Genomic DNA, 26204 nt, shown 5'->3' on the forward strand with positions numbered 1-26204 from the left:
GGTTATATTTTGGACATTTTTTATTTACGAGTGTAAATATAAAAGTTTTTAATACAAACATAAAAACTTTTTAAAACGTACTGTAGCTATTAACAATCTTTTATCATCTGGAATAAAGCCAAGTCTGTCTGATCATTCGATAGTTAGGTAAAATCAGCTGTCGGAAACCAGTCGGAATACATTCAACATACACAAAAAGCGAAACAAAAGTGAAGCTTAAAAATTTGTTTTATCTTTTCAAAAAATTTTTAAAAGCATTATTATTATGTAAAAAGGTGTCAAGATAGATACTGATTAATAGTTTAGAATGTTGGATTAATTTATTACATATATTAAAGACTGTTGGATACATTTATTGTACATATACATATATTATAGACTAGGAATACAGATTATATATGTATAAGTATCATATGCACATCTTGAGTTATTCCAAAGTTCAAAATCGTTGTGGTTTTATCGACAAGACTAACTGCTCTCTCTCTCTTGTCTCATTATTAAATGCATCGTATCCTGTTTTAAAACAAGAAATAACACATTAGCCATCCCATTTATTTTTTTTAATAAATATATTCAATTTTGATCAATTATTAAGAAGTGTATTTTTGACATGTTGATCAGGGTCTGATTTTTATGAACTTGCGGGAGGTAAATATTATGGTAAGGTATTTGCAACACATTTGTGCAGACGTTTCCTACGTTAAAGTTCAATATACATTCTTGAAAACCATGAAAAGAAAAACGATGACGCCATTTCCATCCGTTATTCTTCCCTTCCTAGCCATCAAGCTGGAAAAATGTTTTATCTAAAAAGTCTAATGTTGGCAATTTAACGGCTTACAATTTTGGGCAGAAGCAATCCGCTGCATGTATAATGCTATTTTATAGTCTGTTTATAAATATAACAACTATATAATATTGTTATCCGATTTCAATTAAATTTGACGCTGTTATTAACAGCTATGTTAATCTCACAAATGTACAAAATTGAGTAAAAAGTTTTTTTTATATATATATGTATTTATACCCTTGCAAAAAGGGTATATTAATTGTTATTGGTAATTGTTATTGGTCAGAAGTGTGCAACGTATAGAACAAAGTATCTCCGACCATACAAAGTATATATATTCTTGATCAGCACGACGAGACGAGTTCAACTAGCCATGTCCGTCTGTCCGTCCGTCCGTCTGGATCAACGCAAACTCCTCCTAGACCGTAAGAGCTACAGAGCTGAAATTTTGCACGTAGGCTTGTATATACTGCAGGGGTTGTATATCTCGGATTCAGCCGGATCGTTTTATATCATATAGCTCCCATACGAACCCCAAAGTCACGAACAGTGACTTTTCTCAATAACTTCGTTATTTTCTATGTTATTATCGTGAAACTACGTCATACAAATAATTATATGTGCATTATTTCTTTTGTCTTGTTTTACTGTTATAAGTTAGTTTTTGAAAGTTTGACGAATGCACAATTATCATGGTATTCTTTGTGCTTGCCATGCGTATAAAATTTTGTCATTCTAATCTCTTTCGTGGTACCGTTACTGTAAAATGATTTGGTTTATCGGGTTCTGCGAAGTAAATAATTATATGTGCAAAACACTTGTGGCTGATCATTCGTACGTAAAGTATTGCTGTTGAAGACTTATTTCTAAAAATTTGCTTAAATCTCTATTGTAAGTATATAATTTTTTTAAATTTATAAATAAAAAACCTTAATTAGTACATAATATATATTGTTGTCAGGCTAAAATGCCTCGTGGTACAAGTTTGTCCGACTACGAGCAGGGAATTATCCTCGGCATGCATGAAAGCGGCTCCAAGATCTCTGAGATAGCAACCAGACTTAACAGGCATAGAAACTGCATAAGTAGGTTCCTGAAAAACCCATCGAAATATGGTGCTACTCGACGCAGCGGACGCAAGACCAACATTGACGAACGATGTAAACGGCAGATTCGACGTCTTGCAGTCGAGGATTCGATGAGCAGCGGTCAAATAAGGGCTCAATTGGATCTTCAAATAACGAGGAGTAGAATCGTTCAGATTCTAAACGAAAATCGTTTAGTTAAACATACCTCAATGGTCCCTAAACCAAAGCTTCTGGAGCGGCATTTTAAGGCTCGTTTAGAATTTGCCAATAGATACCGATTCTGGGATAAGGAATGGCACAACATCATCTTTAGCGACGAAAAAAAATTTAATTTAGATGGCCCAGACAATTGCAAAAAATATTGGAGAGATACGCGCCAAGAACGACTATCTTGTTACAAGCGAGGTTTTGGCGGCGGCACCTTGATGGTATGGGCCGCGTTCTGCTATTTAGCAAAGACGCCTATGTGCTTCATATCTACTCGAATGAATGCCAATATGTATATAGAGCTTCTAGACGGTGTTTTGATAGACTTCGCTGGAAATCTTTATGGCGATAATTGGACTTATCAGCAAGACAATGCTTCAACCCACACGGCGCAGGTCACCAAAGACTTTTTTGAAGGAAGAATAATTCCTGTATTGAAGTGGCCCCCATTAAGTCCGGACCTTAATCCCATCGAGAATCTTTGGGGCATTCTGTCGGCTCGCGTTTTCAAAAATGGAAGACAGTTTGAGACTGTACGACACCTTAAATTGGCTATAGAACAGGAATGGGCTAATATTGACGCATCTGTTCTACAGTCGTTGGTCAATTCTATGCCAAATCGTATCAACTTAGTCTTAAATAATAAAGGAAAAAGTATTGATTATTAACATAGTTAATACTTCAAAATTACCAACGTTAATTACTTTTAAGAGACCAAAGTGAAAGAATGCACATATAATTATTTACTATGAATATAACTATAATTTAAAATTTTTTATTTTAGTTGAAATTAAGTTTAAATTTTTTTTTTATTTTTCTATCTTACATCATGCTATAAATAAAATCACATTCTCAGAAATAATTTAAAAATACTATACGACTTTTTATTTGCAAAAAATATGATGCACATATAATTATTTGTATGACATAATATTAGAGATTATTACGCGAGAGTTTATTACGCTTAAAAACGACTGTGCCAAATTTTATCAAGATCGGATGACTATATCATATAGCTGCCATAGGAACGATCGGTCGAAAACAGTGACTTTTGTAAATAACTTCGTTAATTTTACCGCGATTGCTTTCAACTTAAACATTTGTTAGTTTAGTATATCTGTTAATGACTGTGCCAAGTTTGATCAAGATCGGGTGACTATATCATATAACTCCCATAGGAACGATCGGGCGAAAACAGTGACTTTTGTAAATAACTTCGTTACTTTTAACGTGATTGTTTTCAAATTAAACATTTCTTAATTTAATATATCTGTTAATGACTGTGTCGAATTTGATAAAGATCGGGTGACTATATCATATAGCTCCCATAGGAACGATCGGTGGAAAACAGTGACTTTGATCAATATCTTCGTTATTTCCTATGATTGTAGGCCATTCTTTCGCAAACATAAGCTTTTTTAGATAAAACGTTCTTCCACATTGATAGCTAATAGGTAAGGAAAGAGTTACCAAAACAGTTGCAAGGGTATACAAACTTTGACGCGGTCGAAGTTAGCCCCGGCCCTCTGGTTTTATTTGCGATATATCCTAAAAGGACAATAAACAAATATTGTCAAAGGTTTTCATGAAAGAATCACTAGTCCAGTTAGAGAGTTTTAATCTTAACAAACTTCTATTGACCTTGATATTAGCTCTCCAAGTTAATCGCCTGTCAATGGTAAGGCCTAGGTATTTTACCTTATCCACACTCAGGAAAAATATCCCATTTAGGCTAACTTGGGGACAGTTGCGCGAATTGCGTCTGGGTCGAAGGCCTGTTTGATCCAGAATGACTGCGTAGGAGAACTGCTTATCTTCGATGGAGCAGAGCACGTTGTTGACTTAACGGTGACATTGCTTTGGGTTGCCATGATGCCGTCGAAAACTAAATTGATTTTCTGGAATCAATTATTTTGCCTTCGTCCAATAGGGGTAATAATCTAGCCAAAAGTATTGTATCGAACATTTTAGAGATGATTGCTAACAAACTAACTGAACGGTTCGAGGCGAGGTGATGCTCTTGTTTTCCGAATTTCGGAATCATTATTTAATCAGCGCACATCCATTGGGTTGGAAAGTAACACTCTTGTTGGTAAACATTTCATGGTAACTGCATTAACTCCGTCATAGTCAAGGCTCTCTCGATCGTTAGATATGACTCGTCTGATGGGAAGAGCCATTTGGCCTCAAAAAAGAACAAAGTGGCACCCGAGTCTTCGTTACTACATGTTATGAATGGGGTGAACGTGTTCGCCAGGTGCGTCGCAAATTTTTTAGCTGCCTCCTCGCTGGATCTGGATGGGGCCTTTTCTCACTGTCGGTCTCTTAAGGTGTTTGGTAGCTTGCCAGAGATTGTGATAAGGCTGCTTTTGCTTAAGTCTTGGTAAGTACTCTGCAGTGGCTTCGTTGCAAAGTTCGAAGTGCATCGCTTTCAGATTGAGGTCCCTTTTATCTAATGGATTGTGGCTACTCTGATATACACGTCTCCGGCGTTTTTTTTTCTTGTAGGGAGTAGTTGATCTCCTTAGACCAGGCTTTGAAGATGTCAAGCGATGACTTGTCCACCGTCTCGTCAATGTCCTCTCCACTGTTAAAACAGGTAATGGTTTCAGTGATCTCGTCAAGCATCGTTTAAATATGTTAATTGTGGAGTTTTTTCTGAGTAGCCTTGTGGTGCACATCATCGTCTCCACTGGGATGTTCACCCTGACCCTCACCGCACTGTGCACAGTGGTCGGTACTGTATGAAATTAGCTGCCAAAAATGTTTCCACTGACTACATCAAAGTCAAATTTTTATATTAGCTTTATAAAATTATAATAAGTAGTAAACAATTGTATTGTCATAAATTTTTTCTACATTAATTTTATAACCTGATGATAAGATTTGTAGTAAAATTGCACAATTTTCAATAAGGTGTTTTTCTATGCCATTTATTTCAGCAGACACTTGGGCTTCATTGAAAAATCTTCTTGCAGTGTCCCTATCATTTGAAGATCCACTCCCACCTGTTCTTGGTTTGTCGACAATTAAACCCATTTTGTTACAAAATTCGCACTGAATAATTTGTTTCCTTCGTAGAAATTGTTGTTTATTTTCTGTGCCCCTTACTTGCCACTGTTTTATTTCGAGTCTATATGAAACGTGAAGCATATATTAAAAAAATCGAATGTAGGCATGTAATGGAGATAATCCAAATTCGGAGCGATCTGTTTGAACTTGTTTTTGTAAGCAGTTGTCGATATCATTCATCTCTGTCGGCCTAGCTTGGCATATGTAGCATTTTGGAGATGAGGTTTCAGTAAGGGCATTGCACACTTTGCCATCTACCATAGTTAGCATAAGAATGTGATCGACAACAAATTTGCGGTTGGTAACTGTTTGGAATTCAGTAGGATCCAGTTCGTGAATTTTGTTTTTAATGTAAAGTTCTTCATTTTTTGTTAAAAGAACTGATTCCTTTTGAAATTGAATCCGTATACGGCGGCAAAAGCGGGTGGAGGAAGGTCGAGGGTTTTTCCAAATTATTTTGTGCTCCTCATCATCCTTTGATTTGGTAATTAATTGAAGAGGGACATATGATGTGATAAACAAATTGCTGTCTTCTGCATTATTATTTTCGAATGTTTGTTTATATTCGCTCTGCCCAGAGCTGCTATCAAAGCCCCATTTTCCTATTAATTTAAGATTATTTAAGCAATCACTGAGTTCATTAATAACCTCACTCTGCAATTCTAAAATCCGAGATGCAGTGTGGTCCAATAATTTTTGCAATTCAACTTCAGCAACAGATTCTGAAACTGTTATTTCCTCCGGATAGCTTTTCTGTTTTTCCTTCAAAATACTATCATAACAGGGTAAGAAGTTAATATCCAGTTTATTATTAACAAAGCTTCTAATAAGCAGATACTAATGTTTTGTTAAATTTGCTTCAGTTATAAGTGAAATTGCTTCACACGTCTTTGCAGGAAAGATCGATGAATTCGGTTGTCTACAAGCATTTCGCAAATCATCAGCTGCGGATTCATCAAATTCTGCTATATCTGCTAACCGTCGCCGCTTAGTTCTTGCTGAGCACTCAAAAAGACTTAAGATATAATCCAGTCTTGACACCTGAATTCATAAATATCAGATTCAAATGTATGTATGTTTAGCTTTATCAGCAAATGAACCTTTTTCCAAACAACACATATCAAAAATATATATGCGTGGGAGCTGACATTGATAATATGTTCCTGTATATACATATGTATGTATGTATGTATAAATTAAACGAATGCTTGATTAAAATTAAGAAAATAAAAATATTGAAACCAAAGAACAAACAATTGCAAATTTCAGTTTTTTTTTTTTTATTTTTGGCCTATGAAACCGACCACTGTGCGGCAGTTGAAAAAGTTATGTTTCAGGAGATCGATAGAATGTTAGAGCCAGGAGTTATTGAGAAGTCAACTAGTCCTTGGAGTTCGCCCATGCGTTTGGTTATAAAACCCGGAAAAGTTCGTTTATGCTTAGATGCACGACGTATTAACGAGGTTACCAAGAAAGACGCATACCCACTACCCAGCATCAACGGAATTTTCGCAAGACTACCAAAAGCTAACATCATCTCGAAGATAGATTTGAAGGATGCCTTTTGGCAAATAGGTTTGAGTGACGAATCAAAAGCAATAACAGCATTTACAGTAACAGGTCGTCCATTGTATCATTTTGTGGTCATGCCATTTGGTTTGTATAATGCCGCGCAAACAATGTGTAGACTAATGGATGAAATAATACCCCCTGAATTAAAATATTGTACGATTTATGTGTAGTGTCAGAAAGCTTTGAGGAACATCTTATTGTTTTAGCCAAGCTAGCTGAGCGATTTCGAATAGCGAACGTGACTTTATGGCAATGGAGGAATTTCAACTGACTCATCAAAAACAGACGCGATTCAGTGATGGCCAATTCCGAAAACAGTTAAACAAGTAAGAGCGTTTATGGGATGGTATAGACGATTTATACCTAACTTTTCAGATATTAGTTTTCCAATCACCGAGCTTCTGTCGTCGAAAAGAAATTTGTCTGGAACGAGCAAGCTCAGAAATCCTTTGAAAAGCTTAAATCTGCATTGCTACGTTAGTTCAGATGTCAGATGAAGGAGAAGAAAAACCAATTGTATTTATGTCCAAGAAACTGAGTTCAGCTCAACGAAACTACAGTGTAACTGAGCGGGAATGTTTAACAGCACTTGAAGCAATCGATAGGTTCAGATGCTATATTGAGATGCAGGAATTTGAATCGATTACTGATCATGCGAGTCTTTTATGGCTAATGAAGCAACCTAATTTGAAGGAACGGTTGGCTAGATGGGCCATGAAATTGCAAAGTTACAAGTTCACAATAAGCCATAAAAGAGGTCGGGACAATGTCGTACCTGATGTGCTTTCGAGAATGTATTCAGATGAAAAAAGCGCACTAGAAGAAGTTTATCCTGGTGTTGATTTAACCAACTGTTTTAGTGATAGTGAATATCACAATTAGAAAAAGAAGTTTTTAGGTAGTCTGGGAGAGTATCCAGATATACGAGTAGAAGATGGTTTTGTCTATATACGAACTGAACATGATAATGGAAATTCAGAAAATCAAGAATCGAGATGGAAACTGTGGATTCCATCTGGTTTGACGACTGAAGTCATATCCAGTGCCCATAATAGTGTTATATCAGCACATGGAGGAATGGCTAAGACCCTATAATTAATAAGGAGGTTTTTTTTATTGGCCAGGCATGGTGTCACAAGAGAGAGATTATGTATGTAACTGTGATGTTTGCAAGTCTACCAAATCCCCGAATTACATTTTAAGACCGCCGTTGGGAAAGCCAGCAGTTTCAATGCGTCCTTTTCAAAGGTTTTACATAGACCTGCTCGGGTCATATCCACGCAGTAAACGAGGGCATATTGGGTTGGTAATAGTTTTGGATCACTTTTTCAAATTTCATTGGCTGTGTCCGTTGAAGAAATTGACATCTCGTTTAATACAGGAGTTTCTTAAGGATCACATTTTCTTTATGTTTGGTATTCCGGAAATCCTAGTGAGTGATAACGGAGCATAATTCAAAGCGGTCGAATTTAACGCGTGGCTAACGAAGCTTGGTATTAAGCATGTTTATACAGCCCTATGTTCACCTCAAGCCAACGCTTCAGAACGGGTGAATCGATCAATCATAGCAGCGATTAGATGTTATCTTAATAATGATCAATACGATCAATTGCAGTTGTTGAGAAAAGGAATAAAACAGCAAATTGCATCAGCAGCAGATAAAAACGCCAAGCAATATAACTTGCCAAGAAGTATTCAGAAGAAACTTCAGCCAAAGTAATTTTCAGAAAAATTCGAATGCGAAATTCAATCCGCAATGGGTAAAGTCTAGAGTCAGGGAATGTTTAGGGAATTGATATTATGTTTTAGAAGACCTTCAAGGGTAATTGCAAGGAACATATCATGCCAAGGATATTAAACAATGAGGGTTTTCAGACTGATTCCCCTGATGTGGTTGTGGAGGTGCCTTGATTAGAACTTGCAGCTGGAAAAAAAACAAAGGATGGCCGAATTTAAATGATCCGCGAATGCACTGATTGATTGCAGAAAGAAAGTTCACCACAGTGGTACATTTCCTTTTTCCCATTATGGCAATAGCGGATAATGTCACTTTGACAATTGACTTCGGGTCTAAACAACGATCAAAGCGAGGCCTAGAGCATAGGCGAACCATCTTGATAAATTCTTTTGAAATTGGCAACCGAGCGGAACAGTCCTTTGCAAGAAGTGAAAAAAATTAATATTTCATTTCTTTATGTGTTAAAAATAACACAAGTAAATTTAAATCCGAATAAATACAAGCTATCCTTCATGGACTTGAATCGGCAATAAGAAGAAACCAACCATTGGTGTTATCTATATCGAGAAATAGTTCTTGAGTAAGTGCAAAATTTTTCTTTGGTGGATTAAAGTTTGATAATTTCGCAAATAAAATGGTCCGATCCGGCTGAATCCGAGATATACAACCACAAGATATACAACCCCTGCACTATATCAATATCGGGTGACTATCATATAGCTCCGATAGGAACGATCGGTCGAAAACAATGACTTTTGTAAACAACTTCGTTACTATTAACGCGATTGCTTTCAAATTAAACATTTCTTAATTTAATATATCTATTAAGCACTGTGCCGAATTTGATAAACATCGGGTGACTATATCATAGCTCCCATAGGAACGATCGGTGGAAAACAGTAACTAAGATCAATATCTTCGTTATTTTCTATGATTGTAGGCCATTCTTTCGCAAACAAAAGCATTTTTAGATAAAACGTTCTTCCACATTGATGGCTAATAGGTAAGGAAAGAGTTACCTTGATTAGAACTTGCAGCTGAAAAAAAAAAACAAAGGAAGGCAGCATTTAAAAGACCCGCGAATGCACTGCTTGATTGCAGAAAGAAAGTTCACCACAGTGGTACATTTCTTTTTCCCATTATGCCAATAGCGGATAATGTCACTTTGTCAATTGACTTCGGGTCTAAACGAAGATCAAAGGCATAGAGCATAGGCGAACTATCTTGATAAATTCTTTTCAAATTGGCAACCGAGCGGAACAGTCCTTTGCAGGAAGTGGAAAAAAAAATTAATATTTCATTTTTTTTTGTGGTTAAAATAACCCAAGTAAATTTTAAATCCGAGTAAATACAAGCCATCCTTCATGGGCTTGAATCAAAAAAAAAAAAAAAGAAACCATTGATGTTGGTGTTCTCTATCTCAAGATATACTTCTTGAGTAAGTGCTAATTTTTCTTTGAATCATTAAAATTTGGTAATTTTTGCAAATAAAATTTTGCACGCAGATTTTCAAAGTCTCGGTATGTTCGTTCATGATGGAAAAGAAAAAGGGAAATTAAAATGTATTGGTTTGATTAAGAAGAAGGTAATTATACAGCTTTAAAGAAGAGAGAAAAAAACGCATTAACGACATTCACATTTTATCATGTATGTGTATATAATTTTTTTTTGTTAGACAAACGTAAAGCCCAAATTTTGGTGTCAATGATTTCCAAAGCCAGAATTCCAAGACATTTACATATGTTGGATAGTGCAAGCAGCGAAGAAGTTATTCACCAAAGGGGACGATGCAATTACATTGGCAACCATCTGATCAGTCAAATTTCGATACGACACGCGGCAAGCGGTGAAAAGTGAAAACAGCGAAAACACGCAGCCCAAATAATAAATTGTATCCGAGTTAAAAAGTGAAAAAGTCTAGCCAGAGTGAAAATCAAGTAAAAAAGGGTTTACGCCAGAAAGCCATAGTGAAAACGAAAATTTTTAACTTCTTCTTTTGTTTAAAACTAGGTAATATACTATAATCGAAAGCTAGTTAGTGTACAAGTAATAATTGGTAATAAGAAAAAAAAAAAAAAGCAAAGGGAGTTAAGCAAGTGAAAAAAAAGTATACAAAGAAGGAAACGCAAAGCAACATTTCGAGCCACATTGTGGAAAACCAAAATTTTTTTTTTTAGTCGCGAGGTAACATACACTAATGGAAAAATGAAATCTAATGCAAAATTGAAAGGTCAAAAAAATCTATAACAGAGGAAGAAGAAAGTGAAAATTTAAAAAAAAAAAAAAAAAATTTTAAAAAACAAGCATGAGCAATTGCTTTACTTGGTAACGAAACGAAAAAATGTGAACATAATTAATACAAAAAAAAAAATTAAATTAAATATATAGCCTCTACAGCAATTCCTCGAAGGCCTTCGTCGGACGCTATAAGGGTGAGTTTTTTCTACTACATTTTTTTGTTACCAAAATATAAAGCGAAGTCGGAGACGTTAAGCAAGAGTATTCAATGCAAAGACAAAAGCGAAAACAATTGCCGTTGCTTATCTCCACTCCGTTTGCCCCTCTATATATTTTTATATGCTTCTAATGTGTTTCAAATAAAATCATGCGTAAAGAAAAGAAAAAAGAGAATGCACTGAAAAGTGAAAAGTATCAAAAGAGAAAAAGGCAAGAGTGAATAAATATGCATAATTGTTTATTGAAACATTTTGTATGTGAAGAGTTAAAAAAATTGAACGGTTAATTTTTATACGCTGCATATGTAAGCGTTGCGTTTTGCTTTTGACCAGTGGGTCGAAGTTTAAAAAAAAAAAAAAAGAGAAGTTAATGTTCATGAAATTATGCCGAGTATTTAGAATATTTTTTTTGGATATTGATTTAATTATCTTTGAATATAAATCGATATGCGTTAAAGTTTCGAGCTATATATATTATTTTAGTAATTACAAATTAATTTGTTGATCATTTATGAAATTGTAAATTTTCTTATATATATATTATGGAATGGTTTTGGTTTTTTTAATGTGAGTTAACTTTGTTCTCAGAATACTACAGAATGAAACATTAGATTCTAAGAAATGAATGATTGTGAGAATACATTAATTTAAGTGAATAATAATGATTTTTATAATGAGGTAATTTTCTGAACTTTCTTTTTGGGCAATCTAATGTGAATAAGGATGTTTGTTCTGGGATTTTCCCCTAGCGCTGAAAGGAAAATCATGGTAGGGTGGGTAGAGAGCGCGGCTGTAAATACACCTATACAGCCAACACTAGGACTATTTTCTTTTATTCTTCTCTCTCTATTCTATTTTGAGTTTCAGCACAGGGACTTTATTTAAAGTTGCTGACGTGTGAGTGTGTGAAACACATTCATCAAAGAACCACCCCAGCCGATTGTCTTGCTAGCCGCATTGAGAATCCCACAGATGAATCGTGTTAACACCAAGATAGGCCTCACACAATAACGTATAGTTGCCGAATGCAATGGTTGGTAAGCCTTTGTGGTGTCGTGGTTATAGATATTTAGTTACAGAAATTTTTGCCGCCCAACCATGGGACACATTCTAATTAGATACAATAATTTTTGCTGCCCATCGGCTACGTGAAGGCTTTGTACGTTACACGCCGCCACTAGCCAACGGCCAATTCTGGCCTTGTGGACCGCTTAGTAAAATACTTTCATACGCATATTTTGCATGTTTCTAGTCCGATTTCAATGAAATTTGGTAGTTTGGTAGAAATGGATAAGAATAATTAGTTTGCCGAATTTGAATGCGATAGTCAAAAAACTACAGGAGGCAATCGGTTTTTTCTTAATTATGGAGGCGAAAGTGGTCATGGCAAAATATGAAAAGATGTATACTCTGCGCGCATACTAAGCCAGTGTACATACTAAATTTGGTGACTTAAGCTTTGTTAGTTTTTAGTAAAATCAGTTTTGTTTAATTTGCGGAGTTGAAAGTGGGCGCAGCAAAATTTTTAAATAGCCAATAGCTGCGCGTCTATTAAGCTAGTCTACATACCAAGTTTAATGTCGGTAGCTTTCATGGTTTTTAAGGAAATAATTTTTTTTTTTTTAATTCCGGGGGCGGAAGGGGGCGTGGCAAAACGTTTGAAGAATCAGTTTCTGCACGCTAACTAAACGAGTATATAAACCAAATTTGATGTCCCTATCTATTATACTTTTTAAGAAAAACAGTTTGATGTGATTCCTGGGGGGGCGTGGCAAAAAGTTTGAACAATTAGTTTCTGCCTGCTAACTAAACGGGTATATAAACCAAATTTGATGTCTCTAGCTGTTATACTTTTTAAGAAAAATAGTTTTATGTGATTCCTTGGGGCGTAAGGGGGCGTAGCCAAAATACCAATTAACTCTATACATTTACAACTACACGAGTATACATATTAAATTTGGTGGCTCTAGCTCTTATAGCCTCCGAGATCTGCGTGTTCATACAGACGGACGGACGGACAGACGGACATGGCAAATCGACTCGGCTGTTGATCCTGATCAAAAATATATATACTTTATGGGGTCGGAAAAGCTTCCTTCTGCCTTTAACATACATTTTGGCGACTTTAATATACCATTTCACCCTATGGGTGTATGGTATAAAAAAATAAAAAAATTTTGTTTAATCGTAGCTAAATTGAATAATACCATTTTCACAAGATTTTTTTGAAAATACAAATTTTCTGCGAGCTACATAAAAAAAGATGAAGCCAAGTTCAGAAGTTGAATAATTTTTTTAGGAGTGACTGTTATTGGTGCGGGATTCATAATTATTATCGGTCCCGTAGAATCACTACCTAACGTATATGTAGGGACACATTTCCAAATTGGTTTAAATTTTTGATAAGTCCATGAGCGTTTGCATTAGATGTCGTTGATATGTTGACATGTTATAGAGGGGCCAGATAAAATCCACTCATCTGCAAGTATATTGGAATAAAATTATTAAAGTTTATGAACATTTCTATAATTATAATGTGCAATTTAAAATCGTTTTTACCAGAATCTTAGCAACAATTAAGGTTCTAGGTTTTAAACATTTTTTACTAGCATATTTGTACTTTACTCTGCCAATCTGATCGAATTAGATCACTAATTCTTAAGTGCTTTACAGAAAACAAAAAAGAAAATATATCAAAGAAGTTAAATTCGGCTAGGCCGAAGTTTATATACTCTTGCAGTCCTTGACAATAATAATTTTACATGTTCAAAAAAAAAATTCATCAATATAGAAACAAAACAATTTTACACTTCATACTACAATTTGTTCTTCTTCTTCTCTCATTTCCTAAGCAAAGCAACGCACGCATACACATACAGTTTATATAGCGTTGCTTCTGTGTGTGTATGCATGTGCTCTGTTGATTTGATGATGACGTAGTAGGCAGGAAGCAGCGCTGCTGGCAGCGATTGAACCGATTTATATTGACTGTAACTTGTGTTTTATTTATCCGATCGGAAATTTTGGAATCTGAGTTTTTATATCCAATACTATCATCGTAGTAAATTTCATGGGGATACTCCAATTTTTATAAAAATGTTTCTGCTTTTAAGATGGCTGAGTATTTGCACTTTATAGGTTCGGAAACGTCTCCTTCTGTGTATTACAAACATCTGACCAATTGTATAATACCCTCTGCAAGGGTATAAAAAAAGTGGAAGGAGTAAGAGTATCCTTATACAATTTACTAATGAGATAGTCTTCTTTTTAAAAGTCTCAAATTTCAACAAGATCAAAAAATTTCAATATTGCTCGAAATCATATTAGCGGACGTTGACGATACCATGCGCAGTACGTTCAAGTGGCCCCTACGACACCAGGACATAGCCTGTTACGAGCGAGCCCAAGCAGATAACTGCCCACCTCCCACCCGACCGACCGAGGGGTGCAGCCGTATAACGCACGGCACGAATCGCGTGGACAAATACACAATAGAAAAAACAGACAAACAAATAATACTATAGCTATCTATTAACTAAATGGTTCAGCATAGTTAGAAGAACAACGACTAAGGGATAAAGGTATCAAAGGATGTCTACTCCGTCTACATGGTACCGACAGATTCACCTGAGCTAATAACTCAGGCGAGTCGATATCACCAGGAGCTTGTGCATAAAAATGACACCAAGCATAATTCTACGGTTAGTTAGGGACGGAAGGTTAGTCAAGAGAAGTCTACTAGAATACGAAGGCAAATTGACATTGCGATCCAAGCTTAAGCCACGAAGAGCAAATAGCAAGAACTGCTTTTGAACGGATTCAAGTCTAATCTGGTGCGACTCATATTGAGGTGACCAAATGCATGATCCATACTCTAAAATAGGACGGACAAGTGAAGTAAAGCAAAGGCTTTTTCTAACCTACAAAAAGAGACTATTTTTTGTAGGTTAGAAAAGAAAAAATAGTCTCTTTTTGTAGGTTAGAAAAGCCTTTGTGAGGGGGTAAAAATTAGCATAAAACAAATTTGTATAAAAAATTTTCAAATGTTCCAAACTTTTTTTCTGTAAGTCAGCTCATTATTCCATAATGAATGTAAAAATAATTTAGACAATGAATAAATGAAAACAAAACCAAACGAGACGAAGTTATTAACTTGTACATGCATTGCTGCTGTAAGTGTGTCTGTCTGTGGGCCTACCAGAAGAGAAGCTGAGTCGAAATAGCCTTGTCTGTCTGTCCGTCGCGACGCACAGTTTTTTCATAATCGCAAAAATGATATATGCAGTCGATAGGGAATACTTCAGAGATTATGAATCCAAAAAAATTTAGAAATCGGTTGAGATTCGTGGGTGCTAGAGGCGCCCAAAGTTGAGACATTTTTAGTAAATAGGAAAAAATTATAATTTAAAAAAAAATCGCAACTTCAAAACTGAATATTGGTCGACTTGAACAATCGATCTTGGTTTGGTTTCATCTGAAAAGTATGTTCTTTATTAAAAGCATGTTTCATAAGTTTAAATAATTACTTAAATCGTTATTTAACTAAAAGCGTTTAAAAAATGTACTAAATATTGGCATTTTTTGAACTTTGGTGGAATACAACTAACAAGGATCAACTAGGATCAATGCCGGATTACTTACACTAGGTAGGTGAAATATTTACCAATCAGATATATAAGGTCCCAAAATCCGCTGCAGGTATAAGGAAGAAGAAGAGCGCATGCGTATTTGGTTGTGGCTTGTTTGTTATTAATTGATAACATTGCGTAATGCTGTTCTGCAAATACTACCTGTTTATATATACCTTTCTACAATGTTAGAATGCTATAATTAGCATTCTTCTTATTTATGGACCTGGGATTGACGAAGGAGAAGTACCAAGTTTAAAGGAGTTCCTTAAAAAGTCATCACGTGGTTGTTCTGATTTGGAAAAACTGACAAGGCAGGTAAATGTTATTTAAGTTGATGAAAAATTGGTCCTAGTTGCAGGTTGGTTGTTTTTATTTCCGTTTACCTTAAGCTGTGTATCCACATTCAAATTTGTATACACAGCTTAATTGGATGTAGTTATTAAATTTTTTACTTAATTAATACAAAAAGGGTAATACCGTTCTACCTAGTTAATTCAAAAAATATAACATGAGGAGCTAATTGTTCCTCTCGTTTCCGACAGTTTATTTTTAACTTCATAAGCGCAAACACCTTAAATACGGACTGAATAGTATTTGTCAATATAATTCAAGACAGTTTTATTTGTTTTTGTAAACATGTTTTTAAAGAATGAAAGAATTTTGAAAGTTTTCCAAGAGTGTGAAAACTTAAGTGATTTTGAAAAGGGATTGCTGAAGGAGATGGGCATTTCATTCGAAAACGCGAGTACGGAGCTCAAGGTAAAAATCAAATATACACATTGTAACTTAAGGCAAAAATGGATCGCAAGCGGCACAAATCTGGCAAATTTCGTGAAAAAACATGAAGTTTGGCTTGAGGAGTATACCGAATTCGGAGATTCGGGGGACGAAGATGTTCAACCATCAGCCGAGGAAGAGGAAGGCCGCATAAAGATGTGGAGGAAACGAAAGCTTCAGGGTGCTACTGAAAGCATTACAACGGAGCATTGTTCAGAAGCACTTTCTTCAAAGTATACAAAAAAACAAGAGAGGGCAAAGGCGAGCATTACGCAAGATGTGCAGATCGCCAGTCCTATTCGACTCAATAGGATTAAGGAAAGTATTCCAACCCCACCAAACTTAGTTCCCACTAAGTACACTGAGGAAGAAGCGTTCTTCTTATTTATGGACCTGGGATTGACGAAGGAGAAGTACCAAGATTAAAGGAGTTCCTTAAAAAATCATCACGTGGTTGTTCTTCCCGGATACAAAAAGATTGGATTTACCAATTTCGTTGCATTGCAGAATAAAGTGTATGGATTTTATTTTGAAGCTAGCTTACACACTTCCTCGGCCAGGAGAAACAAAAACGGATAAAACATCTCGTGAGGATATTCAGAGCAGGAAGAAGATTATACAAGCTGAATTTGTTTGGAAGCTGGGACTGAAAGTTGAAAGCCCAAATTACGGATACGGAAACAGGAATGATGGAAATACTTCAAGGAGATTTTTCGAAAATGATGAAATGACATCTTTTATAACAGGTGTTAGTCAAGAGATCATTGGCTGTTATCTTAAATGTTATAAATTGCAAGGAAATGGTAAATGGTGAAAAATTTTCCGAATATACTTCAAGGACTGCTCAACTTTTGAATAAATTGTATCCGCAAAAAAAACCCACGGTACATAGAATTTTGGCTCAGGGAAAGGATTTAATAGAATTTCAGTGTTTACCAATTGGAGAGTTATCCGAAGAAGCACAGGAATGTAAAAACAAGGACTACAAAAGGTATATATATAATATATAATAAGACGAAAATGGATCGAAAGCGGCTGTCTCGTACATTTTGGTGACTTTAGTATACCATGTCACCCTATGTGTTGATATAAAAATGGATTTTATTTTTCTCAGACTTCGGGAAATGTCAGGCGGTGTTCAGGCGTATCGGTCTGCAGAAGAACGCGATATAAAAGAGACCTACCGCTGGGGGAAGACAGCAATAATGCAGCATCAGACACCAAAGAAAAGTCGAGAGCCATAATTGACTCCCGCAAGTCTAAGCGTTAAAAATGTGCCGTCCAAGCAAGAGAGAGGCCAAATTAGCACTAGTAATTGTGGCTGCAAGAACTAAGTCAAAATAAAAGTCCTCCATGAAGATGTCAGCCTCTTTTTAGCTAGCCGAGATGCCGAACTTTTTGGCAGGGCGAGGCGAACAACAAACCTATAGGTACAGTCAAAGCTCTAGGTACAGTCAAAGTCGAAAAACTGATGCACCAAAAGCAAATCAAGATGGTCCGCAAGAGAATGACACGTTAGACAACCATAACAAAGAAAGCACCCAGACGCCATCCTAATAAAAAGCAAAGAAAGCATTTCCTACAGTGACTTGTTGAAGCTGACTACCACCCGCGCAAATGAGATAATTTTATGTTATTATTAAAACGGTATCTGGGGATCTACACCTCGAATTTGTTTTATAGAACTATAAACCTTCAGCAGCTAAAGAACGATATCAGGCTGGCACTGGGCAAGCAAGTCGACGCTGTGGATTGGAAAGCCACACCTGCGCTTCTAAATGCTCTTTCCAAAAAATAAGTGCCTTTGTAGAACCTGTAGCAATGAATAGCCTGCGGCCTACACTTAACAGCAAGCAATAAGCATCCCGGGACCATCGCTGCCAGAACGCCCACTTGAGCGACGAGACAGCTCTGGAGTCCCTTGGTGTGGCAGTGCCCTAATCGGCCCTCCGACCAACAGGTGCCCGGGTGTTATGGACCCGCCGTCGTTCGGGTCCTGGCTTATTGCCCCGAGTGGCCTGGAGTTTAATGTGGCTTCGACTGCCACTAGCACCGTCTCCATCTCCTCGCTGTTAGGCTGGCGTTGGCTACCGTCCGTAGGAGTAGGTGCTTTGCAGATTTGACACCTGCGCCCCAAAGACCCACGAAGTGAGGCGCCCATCCGCTTCTGCGTCGATCTTGTGACGAAGATCCAGCAGCTCCCTGCTCGCTCCGACAAAGTTCATCCCGTTGTGTCAGTGGACAACTCAGGGTACTCCTCTCCGGCCGTTAAACCTTTGGAAAGCCATAAGAAATGTGTTAGTACTTAAATCATACACTAATTCCAAATGAACCGCTTTAGAAGAAAAGCAAACTAACAGTGCAATATAAGCTTTGTATGGAGGTCTTCCTCTAATTCTCAAAGTTATGTGTACTGAACGACAAAAATCTACGCCGCAAATGTTGAGCTCAAGACGATAATTTATCTAAATAACCTAAGTCCACGGAGATTTGTTCTAACTACTTTTTGAATATGATATCGTAAATGACCGCCTCTGGCCTTGACCGCAAAATGTGTAGTTTAGCATGTGACGAATAAAGTATTAAAATGTTATTTGAAGCTGTTCGAAAAATCCGTGAAGGAGTTGGAAAGCCTTTACGAAATTTACTAGCTTTATAATTTGTAAGGTGAAAACAGTAGAAAAATAGTGCAGTTATATACAAAATAGATCGGCTCTGCATAAAGGCTGCCGTCAAATCAAATGTTAGCATTTAAACTAATGTGGTACTGTTCTTTTGGGTGTTCCAAATCCTAGCCTTCATCGTCCGAAGAACCTGTAATTTAAAATATGTGTTTAGAGGTGCCGTAGAGACCCGTTTGATGCTCCTGCTGCCCAATGTATGATCCGGAAGGCGCTACCTTTCTTTATTTTTTTCTTCCTTTTCGCATTTGCGAAAATTTGCATTTCTGTCTGTGTGGGTGCGTCAGACTTATCCCCAACCTTATTGCTGCAAGATATTTTGATATTCTTAGGTTCTTCCTTAGAGTGTAGAAAATGTGTAACTTGTATTTTAATAAAATAATGAAGTAAGTAAGGCGGCTTGCCGACTTCGGAATACCATGCACAAAGTGAACACAGTAAATTTAAAAAATCAAATGTATGTCTATTAAATTATTTCTACATGACTCACAGCTTCCGTGTTACAAGCAATTCCCCCATTTAGATTGCCTAACAAAATTAGTTTTTGCGAATATTTTGCGTGTTTCTAGTCGGATTTTAATCATTTAACTAAGTTGTGTGACGAATTTGATTACGATAGTCAAAAACTTGCAAGGCAATCGGTTTTATCTAAATTGACTTTTATTTAAAGTTTTTTTTTTTTTTTTTTTGGGAAAATCAGTTTTGTTTGATTTTCGGGGGCTGGAGTGGGCTTGGCAAAAGTTGTAAAGAAATGAAAAACCATTTTTAAAAATTCCGTGGGCGTGGCAAAAATTTTGAACAATTACTATCTGTGCACTAGCTAAGCCGGTATAATATGTATATACCAAATTTGATGTTTCAAGCTGTTATACTTTTTAAGAAAAAGAATTTTATGAAAAATTATGGGGGCGTGGACAAAATTCCAATTTACTCTTCATATTTTTGAATACTACACAAGTCTATAAACCAAATTTGGTGGCTCTATCACTTATAGTTTCCGAGACCGTGGTGCTCATACAGACGGATGGACGAACGGACGAGGGGACAAACGGACATGGCTAGATCGACTCGGCTATTGATCCTGATTAAGAATATAGGTATTTTATGGGGTCGGAAAAGCTTCCTTCTGTCTCGTACATTTTGGTGACTTTAGTATACCATGTCACCCTATGTGTTGATATAAAAATGGATAATATTTTTTTCAGACTTCGGGAAATGTCAGGCGGTGTTCAGGCGTATCGGTCTGCAGAAGAACGCGATATAAAAGAGACCTACCGCTGGGGGGAAGACAGCAATAATGCAGCATCAGACACCAAAGAAAAGTCGAGAGCCATAATTGACTCCCGCAAGTCTAAGCGTTAAAAATGTGCCGTCCAAGCAAGAGAGAGGCCAAATTAGCACTACTAATTGTGGCTGCAAGAACTAAGACAAAATAAAAGTCCTCCATGAAGATGTCAGCCTCATTGTAGCTAGCCGAGATGCCGAACTTTTTGGCAGGGCGAGGCGAACAACAAACCTATAGGTACAGTCAAAGCTCTAGGTACAGTCAAAGTCGAAAAACTGATGCACCAAAAGCAAATCAAGATGGTCCGCAAGAGAATGACACGCTAGACAACCATAACAAAGAAAGCACCCAGACGCCATCCTAATAAAAAGCAAAGAAAGCATTTCCTACAGTGACTTGTTGAAGCTGACGACCACCCGCGCAAATGAGATAATTTTATGTTATTATTAAAACGGTATCTGGGGATCTACACCTCAAATTTGTTTTATAGAACTATAAACCTTCAGCAGCTAAAGAACGATATCAGGCTGGCACTGGGCAAGCAAGTCGACGCTGTGCAGGAAGAAGTTAAAAACGAGCACAGAGATGTGCTAGGGTTAGGTTTTGCCGGTAGCAAAAATTGCTGCAAACTAACCAACTCCAAAAGGACAAACGTTACTCGATCTCGCAGATCTCGACATGGCTCTGATAACAAATGGTGATGATCACACACTCAGCCAAACCTAGTCGGTGGCTCAATGGAGACCTACTTAAACTACAATACTATTGTGCTCGAGTTCGAACCCCGACATAGGTGGGGTTTCCCCCCGATGAAGCAATACTGCAAGGTAGTTCCGTCGGGGAAAATGGAAACGATTGTGGATAAAGACACACTCAGCCAAGCTGAACGATACTCGATAATTAACCTGACAAATATAAACTTCAGTCCATTTCGTATGGCCTCGTAGAGACTGCGAATTGAGTATACCACCTGCGACGACAAATTTAAATATTTCCCGATCAATCAAGCGTCAGTATTGATCGATACTTCAGAGTTAAAATCTTAGTTATTCAAGCATTATCCACTTACTTGAGCCAGGCCATTAATGGGGTCGAATAGGTCGATAAGGTTTTCTTATAAATCTTGCAGCACAGCTGAGCTGTGGGTAGAACCCACAAAATTGTCGAATTAAAGCAAACAGCCGCGACACTCGCAGATGCGCCGTTGTAAATCGAGCACTAAAACTGACCACTGCATCCAGAAGCCTTTGTTGTTACCTACAACAAATGCTTTAGTGAATGCTTATTGGCATTGGCCTAGAACTATACGTACGAAAGGTATGCTCCCGCATCGACACGATCAAAAAGGTGATGGATATTGCATCTAACGTTACCAAAAGAAGCCGTATTGTCTGGTCGTCGCCCTGGATGTTAAAACGCATCCAACACAGCAAACTAAAGCTGAGTCCTGGACCCCATTTCCGCTCGACCTACATGCGATCACTTCAAGCTTTTTCACAAACAGACAACTGCGATTCAACACAACATGTGTGCGTGCCTAAAACGCAAAACACTTCAACGTGGCAGTTGCGTTGGGATGTATCGTGTCGGTAATAAATCAGCCTTTGAAAGGGCTAAGGCACGGCGAGATATATAAATATATAATATTTTTTATATCGGTGGTACATATTAACTATGAAAAATCAGAAGAGTTTTTATGATAAACTTTTATAAGTAATTAGTGGACAGTGAAATGACGTGAACTCGACAGAATATAGAATGCGCTCGCTTTCAATGATAATTTGCAAATATAATTTTGTTGAATAATTTTAAGTAACGAGGCAGCTCGAACTCGGTCCATGCGACAACACACACAGCGCTTATCTGCGCCAACACCGGCCTTCTTGGAGGGGCCTTCGAAAAATCGGCAAGAGTACCAACTTGTGGATCGCTCGCTTATAGGTAGACCCTTCCGATGTTCCAACGTCGATGACCCTGATTCCGATGTCCAGCCCGATGCTTGTGATTACAATTCGAGCCGTCAGCGCTGTCGGGCCTCTGCTCGTGCGTCTTGGCTCGTGTTTGGAGCCGTAGCACATACTCCCGGGACCATCGCTGCCAGAACGCCCACTTGAGCGACGAGACAGCTCTGGAGTCCCTTGGTGTGGCAGTGCCCTAATCGGCCCTCCGACCAACAGGTGCCCGAGTGTTATGGCCTCGCCGTCGTTCGGGTCCTGGCTTATTGCCCCGAGTGGCCTGGAGTTTAATGTGGCTTCGACTGCCACTAGCACCGTCTCCATCTCCTCTGCTGTTAAGCTGGCGTTGGCTACCGTCCGTAGGAGTAGGTGCTTTGCAGATTTGACACCTGCCTCCCAAAGACCCACGAAGTGAGGCGCCCATCCGCTTCTGAGTCGATCTTGTGACGAAGATCCAGCAGCTCCCTGCTCGCTCCGACAAAGTTCATCGCGTTGCGTCAGTGGACCACTCGGGGTACTCCTCTCCGGCCGTTAAACCTTTGGAAAGCCATAAGAAATGTGTTAGTACTTAAATCATACACTAATTCCAAATGAACCGCTTTAGAAGAAAAGCAAACTAACAGTGCAATATAAGCTTTGTATGGAGGTCTTTCTCTAATTCTCAATGTTATGTGTACTGTACCACAAAAATCTACGCCGCAAATGCTGAGCTCATTTGCCCACCATTTGCGTCATAAGACGTGGCTTGCATTTGAAACATAATAGAAAAGACATAACAGGACATAACTTTAAACAAATTGCGAGCGTTTTGATAAAATGAGTGGAAATTTCGCATCATATGCAATCAAACGCGGTCGATTTGTTTTTACAACTACGGATGAAACGGAACATATAATAAAACGTTCTAATTACAGCGTGGGCCATTAAAAATGAAAGGCTTTGTTTTTGAAATAGCAAAGTAAAAAGTGGAATTTTTAAATTCATTTATCTAAATAAGCTAACTCCACGGAGATTTGTTCTAACTACTTTTTGAATATGATATCGTAAATGACCGCCTCTGGCCTTGACCGCAAAATTTGTAGTTTAGCATGTGACGAATAAAGTATGTTGTTTGAAGCTGTTCGAAAAATCCGTGAAGGAGTTGGAAAGCCTTTACGAAATTTACTAGCTTTATAATTTGTAAGGTGAAAACAGTAGAAAAATAGTGCAGTTATATACAAAATAGATCGGCTCTGCATAAAGGCTGCCGTCAAATCAAATGTTAGCATTTAAACTAATGTGGTGCTGTCCTTGTGGGTGTTCCAAATCCTAGCCTTCATCGTCCGAAGAACCTGTAATTTAAAATATGTGTTTAGAGGTGCCGTAGAGACCCGTTTGATGCTCCTGCTGCCCAATGTATGATCCGGAGAGCGCTACCTTTCTTTCTTTTTTTCTTCCTTTTCGCATTTGCGAAAATTTGCATTTCAGTCTGTGTGGGTGCGTCAGACTTATCCCCAACCTTATTGCTGAAAGATATTTTGATATTCTTAGGTTTTTTCTTAGAGTGCAGAAAATGTGTACTTTGTATTTTAATAAAATAAGGAAGTAAGTAAGGCGGCTCGCCGACTTTGGAATACCATGTGAACACAGTAAATTTAAAAAACCAAATGTATGTCTATTAAATTATTTCTACATGACTCACAGCTTACAAGCAATTCCCCCATTTAGATTGCATAATAAAACTAGTTTTTGCGAATATTTTGCGTGTTTCTAGTCGGATTTTAATCATTGAACTAAGTTGTGTGACGAATTTGATTACGATAGTCAAAAACTTGCAAGGCAATCGGTTTTATCTAAATTGACTTTTATTTAAAGTTTTTTTTTTTTTTTTTTTTTGATAAAATCACTTTTGTTTGATTTTCGGGGGCTGGAGTGGGCTTGGCAAAAGTTGTAAAGAAATGAAAAACCATTTTTAAAAATTCCGTGGGCGTGGCAAAAATGTTGAACAATTACTATCTGTGCACTAGCTAAGCCGGTATAATATGTATATACCAAATTTGATGTTTCAAGCTGTTATACTTTTTAAGAAAAAGAGTTTTATGAAAAATTCTGGGGGCATGGACAAAATTCCAATTTACTCTTCATATTTTTGAATACTACACAAGTCTATAAACCAAATTTGGTGGCTCTATCACTTATAGTTTCCGAGACCGTGGTGCTCATACAGACGGACGAGGGGACAAACGGACATGGCTAGATCGACTCGGCTATTGATCCTGATTAAGAATATATGTATTTTATGGGGTCGGAAAAACTTCCTTCTGTCTCGTACATTTTGGTGACTTTAGTATACCATGTCACCCTATGTGTTGATATAAAAATGGATATTATTTTTCTCAGACTTCGGGAAATGTCAGGCGGTGTTCAGGCGTATCGGTCTGCAGAAGAACGCGATATAAAAGAGACCTACCGCTGGGGGAAGACAGCAATAATGCAGCATCAGACACCAAAGAAAAGTCGAGAGCCATAATTGACTCCCGCAAGTCTAAGCGTTAAAAATGTGCCGTCCAAGCAAGAGAGAGGCCAAATTAGCACTAGTAATTGTGGCTGCAAGAACTAAGACAAAATAAAAGTCCTCCATGAAGATGTCAGCCTCTTTGTAGCTAGCCGAGATGCCGAACTTTTTGGCAGGGCGAGGCGAACAACAAACCTATAGGTACAGTCAAAGCTCTAGGTACAGTCAAAGTCGAAAAACTGATGCACCAAAAGCAAATCAAGATGGTCCGAAAGAGAATGACATGCTAGACAAACATAACAAAGAAAGCACCCAGACGCCATCCTAATAAAAAGCAAAGAAAGCATTTCCTACAGTGACTTATTGAAGCTGACGACCACCAGCGCAAATGAGATAATTTTATGTTATTATTAAAACGGTATCTGGGGATCTACACCTCAAATTTGTTTTATAGAACTATAAACCTTCAGCAGCTAAAGAACGATATCAGGCTGGCACTGGGCAAGCAAGTCGACGCTGTGGATTGGAAAGCCACACCTGCGCTTCTAAATGCTCTTTCCAAAAAATAAGTGCCTTTGTAGAACCTGTAGCAATGAAGAGCCTGCGGCCTACATTTAACAGCAAGCAATAAGCAATATTCATGGTGCAGGAAAAAGTTAAAAAAAACGAGCACAGAGATGTGCTAGGGTTAGATTTTGCCGGTAGCAAAAATTGCTGCAAACTAACCAACTCCAAAAGGACAAACGTTACTCGATCTCGCAGATCTCGACATGGCCCTGATAACAAATGGTGATGATCACACACTCAGCCAAACCTAGTCGGTGGCTCAATGGAGACCTACTTAAACTACAATACTATTGTGCTCGAGTTCGAACCCCGACATAGGTGGGGTTTCCCCCGATGAAGCAATACTGCAAGGTAGTTCCGTCGGGGAAAATGGAAACGATTGTGGATAACGACACACTCAGCCAAGCTGAACGATACTCGATAATTAACCTGACAAATATAAACTTCAGTCCATTTCGTATGGCCTCGTAGAGACTGCGAATTGAGTATACCACCTGCGACGACAAAGTTATATATTTCCCGATCAATCAAGCGTCAGTATTGATCGATACTTCAGAGTTAAAATCTTAGTTATTCAAGCATTATCCACTTACTTGAGCCAGGCCATTAATAGGGTCGAATAGGTCGATAAGGTTTTCTTATAAATCTTGCAGCACAGCTGAGCTGTGTTGTCGAATTAAAGCAAACAGTCGCGACACTCGCAGATGCGCCGTTGTAAATCGAGCACTAAAACTGACCACTGCATCCAGAAGCCTTTGTTGTTATCTACAACAAATGCTTTAGTGAATGCTTATTGGCATTGGCCTAGAACTATACGTACGAAAGGTATGCTCCCGCATCGACACGATCAAAAAGGTGATGGATATTGCATCTAACGTTACCAAAAGAGGC

At 37.6% G+C, this 26204-nt stretch overlaps 1 long non-coding RNA gene across 1 annotated transcript; it reads right to left on the reverse strand.

The window, feature by feature from the left end:
- Window positions 1-307: 307 nt before the first annotated feature.
- Window positions 308-26204, reverse strand: LOC137574558 (uncharacterized). The gene is made up of 4 exons (XR_011032052.1): window positions 26134-26204; window positions 25907-26078; window positions 13280-13402; window positions 308-513 (listed from the first exon to the last, which is right to left on the reverse strand). It is a non-coding gene; the product is annotated as an uncharacterized lncRNA (long non-coding RNA).

The sequence above is a fragment of the Drosophila tropicalis genome, unplaced genomic scaffold (assembly GCF_018151085.1).
Source record: "Drosophila tropicalis isolate 14030-0801.00 unplaced genomic scaffold, ASM1815108v1 contig_1, whole genome shotgun sequence".
In the NCBI taxonomy this organism is placed as follows: Eukaryota; Metazoa; Arthropoda; class Insecta; order Diptera; family Drosophilidae; genus Drosophila; species Drosophila tropicalis.